Source organism: Macaca nemestrina, chromosome 8, assembly GCF_043159975.1.
Source record: "Macaca nemestrina isolate mMacNem1 chromosome 8, mMacNem.hap1, whole genome shotgun sequence".
NCBI lineage: Eukaryota > Metazoa > Chordata > Mammalia > Primates > Cercopithecidae > Macaca > Macaca nemestrina.
This window is the reverse complement of record NC_092132.1, coordinates 14,843,643-14,861,516: the sequence shown is the minus strand read 5'-3', so window position 1 is coordinate 14,861,516 and position 17,874 is coordinate 14,843,643.

Genomic DNA, 17,874 nt, shown 5'->3' with positions numbered 1-17,874 from the left:
AGAACCCTGTCATTTCCTGAATAAGCAAAGTTCAGAGCTGGCTTTTCCAGCAGGTATGTTGTTCTGAAACTGACCTAATAGTCCCATAGACAGTTTCTTCTGATAAACATTTGAAAGTTACCCTTCTGGTCTTAAACCTTGAAACTCACCAGATCCAGACAATGAGATGCCAGGCCCCTCATTCATCATGATTGCTTCCTTACTCCTCCCGAGTTCCTGTTTTCTCATACATAGTTACATTTCTCCCTTCCCATATAAACCCCAAATTTTAGTCAGTTTGGGAAATGAATTTGAGACTGATCTCCCATCTCCTCCACTGCAGCACCTGATTGAAACCTTCTTCCTTGACAGTACTCATCTCAGTCATTGGCTTTCTACGTGGCGAGCAGCAGGACCTACACCAAACCCCTGGTGTTTCGGTAACAGTTCAGGGTGGAAACAACCATGTGTGTTAACAACAGTAATGATGTTAACAATGTACAGTAACTAAAATTTGAGTACTTACTGTATGCCTGGCATTGTTCCAATGATTCTAATGGCACTATGTGTGTTAATAACAGTAATGACGTTGACAATGAACAATAACTAAAATTTGAGTACTTACTATATGCCTGGCACTGTTCTAATGATTCTAATGGCACTTTCTACTGATTATCTCATTTAATCTCAAAGTAAACCCACTTACTGTATGCCTAGCACTGTTCTAATGATTCTAATGGCACTTTCTACTGATTATCTCATTTAATCTCAAAGTCAACCTAAAAGGTAAGCTACTAATATGTACATTTTACAGACGAGGAAACTGAGGCTCAGAAAGGTTACACACAGGGTATTTGTCTTTGGCAATTACCCTCCGGCTCTCTTGCTGCAAACTGAGCTCCAGGGGCCAAAATAAGGCATAGAGTTTGCCAACTTTAAATCTAAGGGATATTTTAGTGTATCTGAGCCATAGATTTACACTGTAAAATAACAGGTCCCTCTAGTCTGGGCCTACTGTTTCAGAAAAAGTGGAAAATACTCCCCCGGTGGTTTTGTAAATAGTCCTTAATTGAACTCAGCATTGGTATCATTACCACCAAGTTCTGCAATTAACCAGCCTGAAGATTGCTTGCTAGGTTGCAGCTACAGAGATATTTACATATCCATGTTTTTTGTAGGCAAGACTTCCAGCCTGTAAATTGCTTATCCAGCCATAATCATAGCTGCTAGGAAGCTGCCTGGGGCCATTTCAAGGGAATGAGGAAGGGAAAGGATTCCCCTAAAGCCAGCTGTTGCTACCTCAGAATAACAACACTAACAATCAAGAACTAACATATGTACAGTCCTTTAAAAATTACAAAACACATTCTCATACAGTGACTCGTATCCATTTTTAATTTCTGTAATAGTAGGGAGGAGAGTACTGCTGTGAGGGTCATTATTTTAAAGAAGAATCACCAAAGCCCTGTTTCCTCCAGGGCGATATTGTTGTCTTTCATTCAATAAATATTCAGTGAGCACCAACTATGTGCAAGGAACTGTACTAGGTGCTGGAATGTAATGGTGAACACAACAGACACTGTTCCTGGACTCATGAAGCTTATAGTCTAAGTGGGGAGAAAAACCTTAACCAAATCATGTATACAAATAAGTATAAAATTATAACTACTGCAATGCCACCAGAGAGGTAGAAATTGCAATGGGATCCTAAAATAGAGGGATTTAATCACGATCAGGAAAAACTTTTCTGAGCTGTGATAATTAGGAGTTAACTAGGCAAAGAAAGAAGAAAAAGTGTTTCATGAACAGGGAACAGCATGTGTAAAGGCTCTAGAACCAAACCAACAGCATGTGTAAAGAACCAACACATGTCTAGAACCAAGAGCATGTGTAAAGGCTCTAGAACCAAAGGAAGTCATCATTTCTGCCAAACGACCAACCTATTTTCTGCCATATTCTATTGGCTGAGGCCTTTTTTAAAAAGGATCAACAGAATATAGAATCTTAGAGACGGAAGGCATTTTTCAGGGCACTATAGTCCAGGTAACAAACAGTAGGTGCATAGCTGATGTTTGAATGAATGGAGTGTCACGGGGGTGTATCAGTTAGTTGTTGCTGAATAACAAATGATCCCCAAATAAAGTGGCTTAACCAACCACCCAGCGCTTCATTCTGTGGATTGGTGATTTGGGTAGAATCAGCCGGGTAGCTTTCACCTGATCTAAACTGGGTTTATTTATATACTTGTGGACATCTCCCAGGTCAGTCAAAATGGTGTATCACTGTTTTCTGTGATTGCTAATCTTCCAACAGGTTAGACCAGGTTTGTTGATACAGTAGCAGGGTTCTGAGAGAAGCAAAAGAGGTTGCTAGGCCTTTCATAGCCTCAGGTTCAGGACTCTCACAACCTTATTTCTGCCATATTCTGTTGGCTGAGGCCTTTTGTTTGTTTGTTTGTTTTTAATGATTATTAGAATATAGAATCTGAGAGATGGAAGGGATTTTTCAGGGTGCTGTAGTCCAGATAACAAACAGTAGGTGCATAGCTGAATGAATGGAAAGATGAGCACACTACACACGCCCATCTTCAGAAGTTCCAGTCCATGGAATATTGCGCTAATGGGCCAGAACAGGTTTCTCTACCTTGAGTTTTGTTTTGTTTTTTTTAACTTCACATCCTTGTCCCCATCCACAGTGAGATCAGATAGGTGTATCTAAAATGCCAACCTCACCTTGCAACCTTCAATGTTTCCTCAGTGCCTGCCAAGCCCATTTGTCATCAAAATCACCAGGATAGGCTGTTTTAAATACTGACTCTGTGCCGGGCTCGGTGGCTTAGGCCTGTAATCCCAGCACTTTGAAAGGCCAAGTTGGGAGGGTCACTTGAGGCCAGGAGTTCAAGACCAGCCTGGGCAACATAGCAAGATGCTGTCTCTACAAAAAAATAAAAAATGCAAACTTCTGTCCTCCATCCTAAATCCACTGAATCAGAATTTTGGGGATCAATATTTTTAAAAGCTGTCCCAAGGAGTTAGATCCAGCAGCTGATCCAGTGGGATGCCAGGCAGTCAGATTCAAGTTTTGCAAAGAAGGTTTTCTAGCATTATTGATCTCATCAGCTCAGACACTTGCCTTCTTAAAAAAAACCTCATACTCCTACCTCTGCACTGCCCCCAGAACTGATGTCTTCCTTCATTGTGAACCCAAAAAAATCATATTGTTATTCAAAATGCATTATTAAAATTGGTATACATATTTGCCACACTCCCACTCCCCACCCCAGCCCTTTTCCCATTCCAAGTAGATTGTCAGGTCTTTGAGGGTCATATTCATCATATTAACTTCAGTGCTCACTGGAAGTCTCAGTGCAAAATTGATCCAATGAACCCAAGTGTTCATTGAGGGATGAATGGAAAAACAAAATATGGTATGTACACACAATGCAATATTATTCAGCCTTAAAAAGGAAGGAAATTCTAACACATACCTCAACGGAGATGACCCTTGAGAACATTACGCTAAGTGAAAAAAGCCAGTCCCGAAAAAGATAAATACTCCATGATTCCACTGATATGAGGTACTTAGAGCAGTCAAATTCAGAAGTAGAAAGTAGAATGGTGGTTGCCAGGGGCTGGGAGGAAAGGGAATAAGGTTGTTTAATGGGTACAGAGTTTCAGTTTTGCAAGACGAAAATAATTCTGGAGATGTATGGTGGCGATTGTCGTACAACAATATGAACGTCCTTAATAGCACAACTTTTAAGTACATTTAAATATGGGTAGGATGGTCAATTTTATATTATATGTATTTTACCACAATTAACTTTTTTTTTAAGTTGAACTGCTGCAAGTATAAATGGCCACCAGGCAATTATTGAATGCCTCCAGGCTTGGGATATTTCCTGACACATGACTTTGCCAGAGACCAGTTAATGAGTTAGATTATAACTTGAATTCTTTAAGATAATGGCTCTGCACGTATTCCATGAGCCACTGATGGGTGCCAGTCAGCTGAGGTTAGGCCAGCGCTGCTAGCTCCTGGCTGTCTCTGCCTGGCTCCTGAGGCTTGGCCCCTCTCCCGTTTTCTGCTTCAGTCATGTTGTGGTCTCGGCACTGTTCTCACTTGCAGACTTGGTGTAGCTCTGCCCTAGTGGCTGTTTCTGTTCCCAGCTTTCCACAGCTCATGGGCCCTGCCCCAGGCAGACCCAGGGGACTCAGCCCCCAGTTCATGTCAGCCTCCTTGGAAGAAGAAACCAGATACAAAGTTCTGTTTTCTTTTCTTTTCTTGTCTTTTCCTTCCTTCCTTTCTTTTTCTTCCTTCCTACTCTTTTTTTTTTTTTTTTAAATCGAAGTCTCACTTTGTCACCCAGGCTGGAGTGCAGTGGCATGATCTCAGCTCATTGGAACTGCTGCCTCTCAGGTGCAAGCGATTCTCCTCCCTCAGCCTCTTGAGTAACTGGGATAACAGGCACGTGCCACCATGCCTGGCTATTTTTTGTGTGTTTTTTGTAGAGATGGGGTTTCACCATGTTGGCCAGGCTGGTCACGAACTCCTGATCTTGAGTGATCCACCCCCGCTCAACCTTCTAAAGTGCTAGGATTATAGGCATGAGTCATGGCACCCATCCTGAAAGTGCTTTCTTAAATAGAGCCAAGGCTCCTGTGCTTATAATGCTCTATGGTTCAGATCCTACCTGCTGAAATAACGCAGGACAAGTCCAATCCCTTTCCCACACAGCATCTCTGCAAAAATTCAAGCATTCAGACACAGCTCTGATGATCCTCCCCAAGTCTCCCAGATCTTGTTTCTCAGATAACAGACTTCTGGATCCTTCCCCCTACCCAGTTGCCCTTGCCTGACCCCATGAGAGTTGATTCATGTCCTCTTGAAACACGGCCCTCAGAAGTCAATAAATTCTCCAGATGGCATCTGACCAGTGCTGAGAAGGCCAGGATTATTATTTCCACTACGTGGACCCCAATGTGCTGACTCCTGAAATGAATCCAGATAGCCATTATGTCTTTAAACTTGACTATAAACCCAAAGTCTGCTTGTTTAACCACACGCTTTATACGTCAGCTGAAAATGAAATCAAACCGATGTACTTGAAACTTCAGATAGTCTGAGATCTCTAATTGCAGTACACATTGAGCAGCCACTGAGCCATTTCCATTGTTTTAATATCTTTCCATTAATTTGTCTGAAAAGTTAACTAATTTGCATGTGAAGCCAGAACATCTCTGGCTGTCACCCCATTTACAGGCATGACTCAAATTTCACAGACTGGTTGTCCTCACTTGGCTGAGCAGGATGTCACCTCCCTCCCTGCAGGATCTGACCCAGTTATTTCAGGGATCTCCAAGGGGATCTCCTGTGGGTTCTAAACAAAGCCCCTAAGGTTCATCTACTCCAGCTTCTTCGTGACCGTCAGCTGCCCTTGAAGCCCTCTCACTAGGCACCTGCAGGGTTCTGCCACAAGAACGAGAACATGGCATCCCTGCCATGGATCTCTCAGAGCCCCTAAAGCTCTTCTCCCACCCTAGTGCCCCCTTGTCCTGGGCCCCTCAGGGGTTCTGTTTGCACCTTTGTCTTTCAGAGTCTCTGCTGCTGCCAGACAGTCCCCTTTCTGCAGGGATGGCCACAGGAATGCTTCAAGGGGCTCCTCTTCCCTCTATTTTTATCAGTCACCCCCAAATCAAAACATAGTATGTAAAGTATGACTAGAAACATCTTTAGAATTCTTTGCCATTTTTGATGTCTAACACACAAACTAAGCAAAAAATGTGATTGTCACGCACACATAGCTCTGACACCTGGGAGGTCACCTAGCACATTTCCTGTGTCCTCCTCCCACCCCATTCTGTTCAGATGATAAGGTCGAGACCCAACCAGAGAAGTTACTTAAACAGAAAGATCATGTTAAAATGTTAAAACCAGGAATAAGTCCCAGTCTCCTGTGATCCCCAGGAAATCAAAGAAAAAAATTCTTTCCTAACAAAACTAATCACCATCATGATATTTATCTGAAAACCACAAGATATTTTTTTAAGTGATTGAGAAATTATATTTTGTGATAAACCCTTAGCAAGCAGTTCATCCAACCCATTACTCACCCTTCACCCCAATTTTTTACTGTCCCTTTCCATCACCTACCAACTATGTTTCAGTTAGGAAAAAATTGACAAAATCCAGCAGTGATATTGCTGGAAAACATGAAGTTGGTTTTTTCCTTAACTGTAAGTTGAACAAGTTTGTCCTTGAGGGCAAATGCTAGAAAAAGACAAGCAGGTGAATCTCTTATTTTTCTGACACTGAAAGCTGATTTTCCTTTCCTATTAGATTTGCTATTTTCTCTGTATGTGGTCTCTGACCCAGGCTTTTCTTTGAACCATGGAAAAATTATTACTTCTATCTGTGCCTCAGTTTACTCATGTGTAGAATAGATTTTCATGGTGCCTCTAATGATTGCTAAGTGAAAAATGGTACCCAGCAAGCAGGTGACAAGCGTTCCATCCATTACTGTATTCATCACAGGTTTATGGATCCAGTAAATATTTACTGAGTATAAACTATGTGACAGGCACTGTTCTTGGTGCTTAGAGTACCTCAGTGAACAAAATTAAACAAAAAAGACAAAAATCCCTGCCTGTGTGGAGCCTACATTCTGGTAGGGAAACAATAAACATAAAAATTAGCGGCCGGGTGCGGTGGCTCACATCTGTAATCCCAGCACTTTGGGAGGCCGAGGCGGGTGGATCACCTGACGTCAGGAGTTCAAGACCAACCTGGCCAATGTGGTGAAACGCTGTCTCTACTAAAAATACAAAAATTAGCTGGACATGATGGTGTGCTTCTGCAATCCCAGCTACTCGGGAGGCTGAGGCAGGAGAATTGCTTGAACCCGGGAGGCAGAGAGTACAGTGAGCCAAGATCGTGCCATTGCACTCCAGCCTGGGCAACAGAGCAAGACTCCATCTCAAAAAAATATATATATATATATATTAGCAAATGACCTAATATATTGGAGGTAATGAGGTCTGATGAGGTCTGCAGTGCAGAAAAACACAGCTCAGCAGATAAGGGGAGGTCAGAGAAACTCGGGTCGGGTGGGGCAGAACCAAGACTGCCGTTTTTGAAAATTGCAGTAGAATATACATAACGTAAAATTTAAGTGTACATTTCAGTGGCATTAGGCATTCAAATTGTTGTGCATAATCCCAGCTACTCGGGAGGCTGAGGCAGGAGAATTGAGTGAACCCAGGAGGCGGAGGTTGCAATGAGCTGAGATGGCACCATTGCACTCTAGCCTGGGCAACAACAGCGAGGCTCTGTCTGGAAAAAAAAAAAAAAAATCGTTGTGCAACTACCACTAACATTTGTCTCCAGAACCTTTTTTTTTTTTGAGATGGAGTCTTGCTCTGTCACCCAGGCTTTAGTGCAGTGGTGAGATCTTGGCTCACTGCAACCTCCATCTCCAGGGCTCAGACAGTTCTTTTTCCTCAGCCTCCCGAGTAGCTGGGATTACAGGCATGTGCCACCATGCCCAGCTAATTTTTGTATTTTTACAAAATAAAAAAAGTTTTTTTGTATTTTTACAAAATACAGTTTCTTGTTTGTTTGTTTGTTTTAAGAGACAGGGTTTCACCATGTTGGCCAGACTGGTCTTGCATCCCTGACCTCAGGTGATCTGCCTGCCTCGGACTCCCAAAGTGCCTGGATTACAGGCATGAGCCACCATGCCCAGCCCAGAACTTTTTTGTCATGTCAATTTGAAACTCTGTACTGATCAAACAACAACTCTCCATTCCTTCTCCCATCCCAGCCCCTGGCAACCACGATTCTACCTTGTGTCTCTGTGAATGTGACTATACTAGGGTACCTCATGTTAATGGAGAGGGAGTTTCTCTGATTCACTACTTATTACCAGTAACTAGCAGAGCACTCAGTAGAAGCTCAATAGGTAATGAGTATTGTGGATTGATGTGGACCACCTCTAGGAAAACCATCCTATAGACCTTATTAAGCTAAAACTTCTGCACAGCAAAGGAAATAATCAACAGAGTAAAGAGACAGCCTGTAGAATGGCAGGAAATATTTGTGAGCCATTCATCTGACAAGGAACTAATATCTAGAATATACAAGGTGCTCAAACAACTCAACAGCAAAACAAAACAAAACAAAAAACCCAAATCTTGTTAAAAAGTGGGCAAAGGATCTGAATGGATATTTCTCAAAAGAAGACATACAGATGGCCAACTTGGTATATGAAAAAATGCTCAACACCACTGATCACCAGGGAAACACACATAAAAACCATAATGAGATATCATCTCACTCTAGTTAGAATGGCTACTGTCGACAAGACGAAATATAATCAGTGTTGGTGAGGATACAGAGAAAAGGGAATTCTTATACACTGTTGGTGGAAATGTAAATTAATACAGCCATTATGGAAAACAGTATAGAGGTTTCTCAAAAAACTAAGAATAGAATGACCACACGATCCGGCAATCCCACTTCTGGGTATTTATCCAAAGAAAAAGAAATCAGTATATCAAAGGAATACCCGCATCTCCATGATTACTGCAGCACTATTCACAATAGCCAAGCTATGAAATCAACAGGAGTGTCCATTAACAGATGACTAAAGAAAATGTGGTATATATACACAATGGAATATTATTCTGCCATAAATTGAAATTCTATCATTTGCAGCAACATGGATAGAATTGGAAGTCATTAAGTGAAATAAGCCATATATATATATATATATATATATATATATAAGCCAGGTGCAGAAAGACAGATCTCCCATGTTCTCATATATGGGAGCTACAAAAGCTGATCTCAAGAAACTAGAGAGTAGAATGATGGTTACTAGAGGCTGAGATGAGGGAGTAAAGATGAAGAGAGTTTGGTTAATGGATCCAAACATACAGAGAAGGAATGAGTTTTTGCTTGCAATACCATGGTAGGGTGACTTTAGTTAACAATAGCTTATTGTATATTTCTTTTTTTTTTGTTTTGAGACAGAGTCTTGTGCTCTCACCCAGGCTGGAGTGCAGTGGTACAATCTTGGTTTACTGCAAGCTCTGCCTCCCAGGTTCACGCCATTCTCCTGCCTTAGCCTCCCGAGTAGCTGGGACTACAGGCATCCGCCACCATGCCCGGCTAATTTTTTATATTTTTTAGTAGAGACGGGTTTTCACCATGTTAGCCAGGATGGTCTTGATCTGCTGACCTCGTCGTCTGCCCGCCTCAGCCTCCCAAAGTGCTGGGATTACAGGCGTGAGCCGCTGTACCCAACCACTTAATGTATATTTTGAAACAGCTGGAAGAGATTTGAAATGTTCCCAACACAAAGACAAGATAAATGTTTGTGGTGATGAATATTCTGAATACCCTGATGTGATTATTACACATTATATGCATGTATCAAAGTATCACGTGCCCCATAAATATGTACAACTATTTAAAAAATTATTCATTTATTTATTTACTTATTTTGAGAGAGGGTCTCACTCTGTTGCCCAGGCTGGAGTGCAGAGGTTCAATCATAGCTCACTGCAGCCTCAAACTCCTGGGCTCAAGTGATCCTCCTGCCTCGGCTTTATATGTTTGTTTGAGGCTATATTGTTAGATCCTTATACATTTAGAATTATTATGTATTCCTGGTGGGTTAAACTTTTTTCATTATGAAATGTCCCTTTTTATCTCTTGTAATGCTTCTTGACCTAGAGCCTGTATTTACTGATACTGGCAGAGACATACAGGCTTTCTTTTGTCCAGTGTTTGCATTGTATATCTTTTTCGACCTTATTTTCCATTTTTCTGTGTCTTTAAGGTGTGTCTCTGATGAGTCGCGTGTAGTTGCTTTTTTAAAAAATCCACTCTGACCATCTTTACCTTTCAACTTGAATATTTAGTTCAGTTACATTTAATGTAATTATTGATATATTTGATTTGTGTATATGTGTATGCTTAATTTGTAATTTATTAAGATATGAGGACTGGCTTCTCATGATGTTTTGAAAATAGAGTTCTTACAGTCAGAATGCAATACAAATTTAGGGAAACATGATGCATAACTCTTCCCAGAAATATTTGCATTTCATAACTACTAGTGATGCCAGCAACCTAAAGAAATGACAAATGGCAGGAATTTCAGCAGCAAATGGCCAAGTGAGCTTTCTCCGGCCTAGAGCTTCCCAGGAGTGTGTACTCAGAGCCAGCCCTGGCTAGATAACAGTGTGGCCTGAAAAGTTCAACTGAAAATTTTTAAAAATTTCTCTAATGTTTTTCTGGTTCTGTTTCTGATTTCGGTATTTGCTACTGGTTAGAGAGATATTCTATTTTAAAGCAGAAAAAACCAGACTCCAAGCTCCTTATAAGTAGAGACTATAACCACCTTTGCTAACTATTTGTCCCCAATGCCTGGCACTGTTTACATTTTCATTAAATCTTTCTTGAATGAATAAACGAACAACACAAAATATGCAGCTTAAAGATCTGCCTATCTCAGCCATTATCTTGCTGTCTGAGTTTGGGCAAGTCATTTCCACTTGTTGGGCCTTAATTCATGTTGGACTATTCCCAGAATGTGAGCTGTGTTCCCATCACACAAAAATAAGATGATGTTAAAAAGCAGAATCACATAGTGAGAAAATCATCCCCTTTCTAATTCTCTCCATAGTTTTGTTTATTTCAAAGAGAAAGTCTCAGCTTTCTGTTAGTAAATTGTTAAGACCTCTTAAATGCTTGCTAAAGCTTCCCCCCATTTTTCATGTTCCATCTTTTTGTTTTTTGTTTTTTGAGACAGAGTGTCGTTCTGTTGCTCAGGCTGGAGTGCAGTGGCCCAATCTTGCCTCACTGCAACCTCCGCCTCCTGGGTTCAAGCAGTTCTCCTGCTTCAGCCTCCTGAGTAGCTGGAACTACAGGCATGCGCCACCATGCCTGGTTAGTTTTTTTTGTATTTTAGTAGAGATGGGGTTTCACCACGTTGGTCAGTCTGGTCTCAAACTCCTATCCTCAGATAATCCACCTGCCTCGGCCTCCCAAAGTGCTGGGATTACAGGCATGAGCCACCGTGCCCAGCCTAATGCTCCATTTTAAACAAAACAGGAATGGTCTCAGGTTCAGGGCCTTGGGCAAAATTAGATTTTTTTTTTTTTTTTAGACAGAGTCTCACTCTGTCACCCAGACTGGAGTACAGTGGTGTGATCTTGGCCCACTGCAACCTCTGCCTCCGGGGTTCAAGCAATTCTCATGCCTTAGCCTCCCGAGTAACTGGGATTACAGGCATGCACCACCACGCCCAGCTAATTTTTGTATTTTTGGTAGAGACGGGATTTCGCCATGTTGGCCAGGCTGGTCTTGAACTCCTGGCCTCAAGTGATCGACCCGCCTTCATTGTTTCATTTTCATTTTGCACAATCATCTTTTACCTATGACAAATGATACTGTTTATGATACTGATATAAAGTGAATATAAATCTAATTTTTTAAAAGTGGATCAAAGGAAAATAGTCAATGACAATTGACTATTGTGATATGTGAATAGAACAAGAATCTTGAAGATAAACATGCTGTAGCTGGCATTTGCCTAATTTTTTGATGCTGGATATCTGAGCCTCATCTTGATTGGGAGGCTCACATCATCCAGATGTGAGTGCGTCTTCCTGGAAGGCAGCACCCCTTCATCTTATAGAAGCCGACAAGGTCAGCCTTTCTTTGCTCCATGGCTACTAAGTGGGGTGAGAGAATTAATCTGGACCTACTGAGTGCTCCCAGGATTTCACATGTACAGTGAGTAGTGCAAAGATGCAGGGACAGGGAATATTATCTACCGTGGTTGCTAGAGATTCAAAAGTCCATCAACACAAATCTATGACAGTGAGACATATACCTACCTTATGACCCAGCAATCCTACTGGAATTGCTATACTTAAGAAAAATTAGTGACTATGTCTACCAAAAGACAGGTCCACATATTTTTATAGCAGCATATATTATCATAACCAAAAACTAAAAATAACTCAAAGGTTATTAAAAGGAGAATGGATAAGACATTTTGGTAAAATTATACATCAGAGTACTACACCATAAAAAAAATAATAATAACTATGAGGCCGGGTGCGGTGGCTCACGCTTGTAATCCCAGCACTTTGGGAGGCTGAGGTGGGCGGATAGCCTGAGGTCAGGAGTTCGAGACCAGGGCGGATAGCCTGAGGTCAGGAGTTCGAGACCAGGCTGACCAACATGGAGAAACCCCGTTTCTACTAAAAATAGAAAAAATAGCCAGGCGTGGTGGCACATGCCTGTAATCCCAGCTACTCAGGAGACTGAGGCAGGAGAATCGCTTGAATCCAGGAGGCAGAGGTTGCAGTGAGCTGAGATTGCACCACTGCACTCCAGCCTGGGCAACAAGAGTGAAACTCCATCTCAAAATAAGGAACTATGAACAATACTGCAAGTAACCACATGGACAAATCTCACAGATATAATGAGAGAGAGAAAGAGAGAGAGAAAGAGAAAAAGCCTAGGCACAAAAGAGTATACACAGTAGATATTGTATGACTCTATGTGAAGCTCAACAACAGGTAAAACTAATCAATAGTAATAGAAGTCAGAAAAAGCCGGACGTGGTGGTGCGTACCTGTAGTCCCAGCTACTCGGGAGGCTGAGGCAGAAGAATCGCTTGAACCCAGGAGGCGGAGGTTGCAGTGAACTGAGATTGTGCCACTACACTCCAGCCTAGGGGACAGAGCGAGACTCCGTCCCAAAAAAATGATCACCTTTAGGGGGAATCCTTTATCTACTGGGAGGGGGCACAAGAAAGTCCTCTGAGGTGTTAGAAATATGTATATTTTGAACAGGGTGGTGGTTAGACAGGCGTAGATATGAGATGTGCACAGGATATTTGTGCCCTTAGCACCATATAAATCTCAACTAAAAAGAAAACAAAGCCCAGTAGCCGAAGTAGTGTCCAGGGTTGGCAGCCCTGGTGTCTGCACTCTAATTAGACTATTGCTGTGACAAGCTCTTGGCTGTATCCTCAGCTTCCCAGCTTGGTCCCGGGTGCTGTGGGAGCCAGGTTTTCTAGCCTATTTCTTCATCCCTGAGCAGTCTGCTTGCTGTCCTGCCAATACATTCTTTTTACACTCACGTTAGCCCAAGTCAGTTTCCGCTGTTTGCAGTCAAGTACCCTAACAGGCACACTAGCACATAACAGAGGACTAAATGACTGCTGGAAGCCCCCCAGCTCTGATCTTTGGCCATGACACCCACATAGGATTCCCCCCGGTATCTAAGCAGCTCCCTGAAAAGCTGGCGGGCTTAAAGATGCTTTCAGATTGGAAGATGTACTGCATGGTCGCCATCTCAGCCATAACATAAACATGAAAAAGTCAAACCGGGGGTTGATGTTTCCCAAGAAGACCACTTTAATGCTTTTAAAAACTATATTAAATTATTTCCATTTTTTCCCTCTGTCTCTGGCAGTCACACTGTGTTGGCAACCTCAACCCTTTCTTAGCACGTAACCTCTGGAAAGTAGGATCAAATAAAACAACAAATGTGATTGTGCTTTGTAAATTGTACAGAACCAGGATACATGAAAAGCATTCTTATTAGGTTAAAAAAGGCAAAGGAAATCGGTGTATGAAATGCTTAGCTGGTTTGAAACATTAAAATCATTTAAAACCATGCTTTACAAGACTGCCTAATTGCAAAAGCTATAAACTGTCTTGAGAAAACAACCATAAAAAAGCACGACATTTCAAAATGTAATACAAGTCAGGACCAACTATCTCCTGATGGTTATTGTAGCAGAATTGTTATTTTGGTTTAATGGGACACTTAAAAAATACAATTAGATCTTTAGACTCTGGCAGAATAAAAGCACATAATGAAATGAAGATAGCAGGTATATTGGAAGATAATGTTACATAAGGAGATTATTTTGGTGAACTTTATTTGAATCAGGATGATTCATAATTGTATAATTAGATACTTCAATTTAAACATGAAGTGCAGTAAATTACGCAAGCAGCAAACAGAACATCTCTCCCTGGTATTTTTCAATGAGCTATATTAATGTGACATTGACTTTGTTTTTTGTTTTTTGTTTTTCAGACAAAAAATTTTGATTAGTTGATAACCTGATGTCTGCAAACATTTCCTCTCAGGTTGAAACATGAGCATTCAGGTACCAGTTCTTTCTTCTGTATTCACACATCATTCCCTGAAGCCTGGGTCCCCTGGAGAGCTCCTGTACCATCCCAGCCTTGGAGCCCTGAAGGTTCCCAGGTGGCCCCATCAGCAGTGCATTATGGGAGCTGTTCACAGAATTGCAGGAAGGGCCTTTGCCTGCAGAGCAGACTTCCTTGCCTTCTGACCCTCTGCTTGCCAGTGGTGTTGGTGTTGAAATCTCAGACTGATGATTTGATTCTGGAATCAGACTGGCTTTCCTGTCCCTTCCTCCTGCCATCTTGGTTCAGCTGTTTCAGTCAGGATCTGCCTGGGGCAAGGGCACATTGGTCACATATGAGGTGACTAACTTATTCATTGAAAATCAGACATTCAGGTACAGTTTTATAAACTGGACAGTTCATCTCCCTTATAATGTCTCATTTGAGACTCTCATTCACCCTAGGATTAGACATTATTTTCAGTATCTTTGCAGCCCTTTTATGCAGGTGAGAAAGTACAGAGGATGACCACTTGCCTGAGACCTAGTGGCTATTGGCAAAAAAGGGATCAAACTCGGGTTCAGCGTTGGTTAGATAACTTGGTCCCTGTGCAAAATGAAAACATGGAACTTCCTGTTCAAAAATTATTAAGAATTTCAAGATGCCAACAGCAGGAAACCAAGCTTGGGGCTCGTGCATGGCTACATAAATCGCATATCCATCAAGCCAGCCCTGCTCAGTCGGTTGTATTCCAAATGCCAACTCCTTCAAGGATGGCATTGGTCTTTGAGGGTGTACCTTTCTTTCTTGCCTGAGTCCTAAACCAGTTGAGAAAACCAAAATTGTCAGGCCAATAGCGATAAAAAAAAATGCGGACTTTCTTTTGGATAAAGGCAAGGCTTTATTTTGGATTGTGACATGTGGTGCATGGCCACACTGGGCTGCCCAATTCTGAACCCAGAATGACAGATTTGTCCCCAGTGGCTCTAGAAAAGGAGAAACCTCTCCCAGAAGAGACAGAGCCTTTCCTGCTAAACTGTCAGCACGGCAGTAGCAGGCAAAGCTAGCTCTCCACAGATAGTGGATCCCGAAGAGGAAGAGAAAAAGGAAGAGCTCGCCTACTTATCTCAGTTCCTGTTCCCCAAACTCAGGAGTCAGAGATGTCATGTCTTCTCTCTAGGGGAGGAGAAACTGAGGAGGCAGTAGAGCCTAGGTGTGTCCTGTTGAGGATTATTCCCGAATGTGACTGGCTCTTCTACAATAGCTCTCAATGATGCCTGCCTCCTTGTACTCACACCCTTGTTTAATCCCCTCACCTGAGCATGGGCGGGACCTTTGTGATTTGCTTCTAATACATAGAAGTGATGTCACTTCCAAGGTTTTGATTGCTCTGATGAAGTCAAGTTGCCCCACTGCCAGCTATTTTATGGTCAACCAGGAGCAGAGTCTCTCGCTCTCATCCCAACAGCCTCCAGGGAATTGAATCCTGTCAACAATCGTTTGAGGGAACGTGGATGCAGATCTGCCCTGGATGCCTTGAAATGACTGCAGCTCTGGAGAACATGATGCTTGCCTCATTGTGAGAGCCTCCTTTTCCTTCTCCCTTCTCTCCTTCTTCCCCCTTCTCTTCTTCCTCCTTTTCCTGCTCATGCTCTCTTTGTGTTTCATTGTGATTTGCAATGTGATTTGCATAGATCAGTGATTTGTGATTTTTGTTTTTAAACTAAGATGTACTATTTCCAAATAAACTAACCTATGGGCTCAGCCACTTTTTGAAATTCAGGCCTCTTTTTCTTTTCTACACAATGCCCCCTTGGCTTCAGGTGACCCCAGGAGCACCTGCATGGGGCTCTTCAACTCCTGCAACACAATGTGAAAGAGTAACCAGGACTGTCTCGACAGTTTCGTTATTAGTCTTTCTGACTAGATCATTGCACAACTCCAATTCCATCTTTTCTCTTCCTGCCTGTCGTGTGCCTGAAAAAACAACTCGGCCCTTCTTAAAAGCCATTAAGATGTCCTCATTGCCTAGGTAAGAGCCATACCTCTCAACTTTCACATTCAAGCTGTTTCACAATCTAGTCCAAACCGACCTGGTCATTCTGACCCAGGGGAAATAGGAGGGAACCACTGATTAACGGGGAGACCAACTGAGAGACTTTTGCAAGTATCCAGGTATGTAATGAAGCCCTACGTTAGTAGGTAGCAGTGCTCCCAAAGATTTAGCTTGGTCAGGCCGGGCGCAGTGGTTCACAACTGTAATCCCAGCACTTTGGGAGGCCGAGGTGGGTGGATAACGAGGTCAGGAGTTCAAGACTAGTCTGGCCAAGATGATGAAACCCCTTTTCTACTAAAAATACAAAAATTAGCCAGGCGTGGTGGTTTGCACCTGTAATGCCAGCTACTCAGGAGGCTGAGGCAGAGAATTGCTTGAACCCAGGATGCAGAGGTTGCAGTGAGCCAAGATCACGCCACTGCACTCCAGCCTGGGCCACAGAGCAAGACTCTATCTCAAAACAAAACAAAAAAAAGATTTAGCTTGGTTCATTCATTCATTCCACAATCATTCATTGGCTAGGCATTTTTTGAGATGCTAAGGAATACCACAGTGAACAAAACAAACAATTCTTGCTCCGTAAGTTTCCATTCCCCTGGGGAGAAGCAGACAATCAACAAACAAAAAAAGATAAGATATGTATTATCATGGGTAATGAGTAATTGCTATGATGAAAAATAAATCATGGAGGGGTCATGTACAGAGGTATTGCAATTTAAAATGGAGTAGTCAGGGGAGGCTTCCATGAAATAGTGACTTTAGGGCAAAGACCAGATTATGTAGAGCCCTGCAGGCCATTGTAAGGCCCTGGTTGCTGAGAAGTGGTTTTGATCACTGAATGGGGACATGTGTCTCCTGTTCTGGAAAAGGGGGTAAGCTTTCACCAGTCACTTTGCCTCTATAAGCCTCAGTTTCTCCATCCGAATTATAATGGTGCCTACCTCGAAGTGTTGTTGTATACTTTAAAGGAGATTGTGCATGTAGGTAGAACATTCATTCATTTATTCTGTGCACAACAGTTTATTGAGTGCTACTATATGCCACTGACTGTACCTGTCACATATAAACCATTCATTCATTTATTCTGTGCACAAATATTGAGTGCCTACTATATGCCACTGACTGTACCTGGCACACATAAACCCACACATGTGTTGGTGAATATTATAATTACGAAAAAGGGACAAGTTGGCAGGTGAATTTTGTCATACCTATTTTCAAAATGGCAACTGCTGCAACCTTGGCCTGAATCACTGGTTACCATGTGAAAGATACAATTTCATGCATCATTGTAGTCTCTCTTCCTTGTTACCTCATAGCCTTACTTCTCACACAAGAGATCATCAATTTCACTATGCCTGAGGTCATCTGGCTGGAGTGAAATCCCCAAAGATCTTATGAAAAATCTGATGCTAAATAATCAATAGAACAATTGCTGATGAGGGCTCCACAATACAGATCTCCTTCCTTCCCATTTTCAGTATGAGTCACCTATGGGATTTTTTTACCTTGAGCTTGATGCAGGGGCAGACAGGGAGCTCCAAGACACTGTAGAAAGGACCCTTCATGGTAGCACCGGCTCAGGGTTTGAAGTTTTCCTAGAAAGGTCAACAAATCCATCATCTGTTTGGGTCATCTCATTCCACAACA